The sequence below is a fragment of the Alnus glutinosa genome, chromosome 9, assembly GCF_958979055.1.
Source record: "Alnus glutinosa chromosome 9, dhAlnGlut1.1, whole genome shotgun sequence".
Taxonomy (NCBI): Eukaryota; Viridiplantae; Streptophyta; class Magnoliopsida; order Fagales; family Betulaceae; genus Alnus; species Alnus glutinosa.
The window spans coordinates 16,300,615-16,304,168 of NC_084894.1; the positions used below are offsets into that span (position 1 = coordinate 16,300,615).

Consider the following 3,554-nt stretch of genomic DNA (forward strand, 5'->3'; position numbering starts at 1 on the left):
TAGCTTTTGCCAGTGTGTGATTTGATCAGCTGTGAAGTCTATCTTAGGGGTTGGCCCTAAGGTAAAGGATTCCATTGAAGACTCCTTCAGGTAGGAGACTTGGTTGGGAGGCGTTCGTGTTGTGTTACACGTCAGAGTTCAAGGTACGACCACTGCATCAGGGGTATGTGAGTGCTACTGCTTTGTAACTAGCTTTGTCTTCTGAATAGTGGATATCCTGGGTTTGGCTGCCCCAGAGTGGTTTTTCTCTTAATTGAGTTTTCACTTCGTCAACAAAATACTTGTCTCCTTTAAATTCCGCATTTAATATTTTGTTGCACACTGTTCACACACACAGTTAATTAGAAGTCCAATAATTTTTAATATTAACAAGAATTATTCACTATTTTACAAAAGTCATTAAATCAATTAAAATCATTACTTTGATTCATGGTTGAGCACTGAAACTTGGTGACATAATGCTCAAACATGAAACTTAACAATTAATATGGAGTGCTATATAATAAATACACAAATAATAATAATTACCTATGATGATCCAAGACCATCACAAGGCTAAAATATAACAAGAAATTATAGATATATATCCACAATTCCATAAAATTTACAATAACATCAAATAAGATCAAAGAGAGGTATATGTGTTCTTTTAGGTCATTTCCTAGAATTCTTTTCTTTTCTACCTTATTTCTTTTGCGTTCTATATTTTAGACATCATATTAACATCAAATATATCTTAGAAATCATTTATGGAACACTTGAACTATGATGACCCGTTTCTTTTTTTTTATTATTATTATTATTATTTATATATATATTTTTTTGAAAACATACAAACGGATCTTCACAGTGGCACGACTACTTGTCGCTTAGCCAACATAACTTACACGTTCCATAACATGTACTTGATATTCAGAGTTACATCTAATACAGTGGAGTATAAATATCAATGTGCAATGAAACACATATCAAAAGCAGAAATACATCTAATACATAACTGTTATCAACAACAAGAGCCATTTACATGTCTAACTAATTAAAGCTTATAAAACATACTACATTAACTACATACTAAAATACAGGCTAAACAAATAAATATGCCACGTAGGACACGAGCCATAAATAAAATACCCAAAATGCAGACTACCCATGAGTCTATAACTTATGATTGTCACGATGTGCTCCAATCATAGCATCCCATGCGCTAGGTGGACAAGTCAATATCTATATCCGCAGAACCTGCAACCAAAGCATCAATGTCTGTACGGTTGTGGGGGTTGCCACATCCATACATGTGGAATTCTGAGCCCACCGTCTTAGCATAAATAAATACACTAAGACCCCAGAGGTATACTATTTACTGAGTTTTCGCAAATAACCAACTTTTCCTTTTTAGTCATGCGTACACTATAACAACCACTAATTTTATAAACTTTTGTTTGAAAACCCCCATAGCTGATATAGCAAACACCTACTAATAGAAAACATTTAAAGCATACTACGCAGCTCAGCTTATACGTAGAAGTTTCATTGTTGGAAACAACTACATACATCCTCACCTACTATATTACTTTTGATTCAGTGAAACTTCGAAAACAATGACATTTAAATCATGCAACCATGTATAACCCATGGTCAAGGACCTCAAGGGAATCTAACCCAAGTAAGTACCTCATGAATACCTCAAGGGAATCTAACCCATGTATAATTTCCCTTGGGTTGTAAACCTCACTTTGATGCACGTTTAGCATTCATATGCTTATATGCCTCATGCCTTAAATCAACACATTTCATTTCATGAATCATGCTTTTAACACATGCTTTCTTTATAAAATATAAACAGTTCAACATGTCATTTCTTAAACAATTTGCATAACTTAAATCTCTCACTTTATACTCACTCTAAAATCACATTAATATTCCATTGCAATCACAGTTTTCAAAACTCCCAACCATAACCTACAGTCACATCATTTATTCAAACTCCACATATTATATTCATACTTCAAAACATCATCATAATTTCAATATACTCAAAAGTACTCAAATCATCCAAAACAGATCATAATCAACATACAGTTGGTTCAGGTTTGTAAAACAATATATATTTTGCAATTCATCATTTATGAAAATAATACTTCTAAGTGAGTAGAATACACTCCTTGGATGCGCGGATATTAAGCACTAGGTCTCCTAGACACCACCTTGCAATGTATCACTGTGGAATAATACATTGCACTTTTTAGCACTTTAAATAATTAACACCCTAATTAGCACTGGAATCGCTCAAGGCTAAACCATTGGAAAACTCATAATATTTTTTAAGGGTTCGAAACGTCTACCCATAAATCCTAGACACTAACTAAAACTCAAACAATACTAACCCAAAGTATTTACTAAGGGTTAGATATTAAAATCACTATTTAACTATTTACTCATAATATTAATTACTATCCCGCAATTAATTTCACTTACCCATAAATTATTTTCAATAACACTTATAATAATATTAGCCCTAAAATTATATTCACTAATTTCTAAATTATTTCTCACTAACATTTTCTCAATAATATTAACCCTCAAATTATATTCATTAAACTTTTACATAAAACATTACCGTATTTAAAATAACATTAACCCATAAGAAAATTTTAGGGTTAACCACACAAATACTATTTAAACTAAATACCCATAATTATTTATTTTTATTAACATTAGAACCAAACCCATAAATACTTATTTTTACAAAACCCATAACTAATTTTGATTAATAATCACTATAACTACAATTAATCCACAAATTAACAATCTCGGTTTTAAACACTTTAAAACCCCAAATTAATTTAACCCATCAAATTAGGGTTTCTAAACTTTAAACACAAATCACCAAAACACTACCTCAATCATAATATTATTAACTCATAAGCATTTTTCTAAGGGTTAATCACATAAATATAGAACTAAAATTAATTACCCAAAAGTTAGGGTTTGAGGAAAACTCACCAAAATTCACCAAACCAAAACCCATGGTTTGAGTAGTCTCAAGCAAGTTCCAAGTAACCCATGCCTAAAGAAAACACTAGATTAAACTCACATTTCAAGATCTTAACCCAAAATCTCAAGAACATGAGTTTAGTGTTTTACCGTAAAATGATTGGTGAAAATGTAGATCTGAGTGTAAGGATCATGTTTCTGAAAACGGATTGAAGATCGGACCATTAGATCTTTGTAGATCATAATTTCTCTATAAAAAAACCGAATGAACTTTTGGAGAAACTCTCCCCTTGTTTCTTTTTTCTTTTCTTCCAGACAGAATGAAAAGAGGCGTGACGTGAGCCCTTTTTTTGTGGAAGGCGATGTCTTCCTTTATTTATTTATTTATTTTTTTGCTGAAGGGCCGTGTGGCCCTTATTTCCTAAAATGGCCGAATGGCCATGTAAAATGGCCATCAGGCCACATCTTTTTTTTCTTTTTTTTTAACCTTTTGACTTTTTGACTTTTCTTTTTCTTTTATTTTTACTTTTTTCTATTTTAAATTATTTAATGGGAAAAAT

At 31.7% G+C, this 3,554-nt stretch overlaps 1 long non-coding RNA gene across 1 annotated transcript; it reads right to left on the reverse strand.

Moving 5' to 3' along the window:
- Nucleotides 1–1,088: 1,088 nt before the first annotated feature.
- LOC133877281 (uncharacterized) lies at nt 1,089–3,292 on the reverse strand. Its single transcript, XR_009901724.1, has 3 exons — nt 3,145–3,292; nt 3,004–3,067; nt 1,089–1,260 (listed from the first exon to the last, which is right to left on the reverse strand). It is a non-coding gene; the product is annotated as an uncharacterized LOC133877281 (long non-coding RNA).
- Nucleotides 3,293–3,554: the final 262 nt, after the last annotated feature.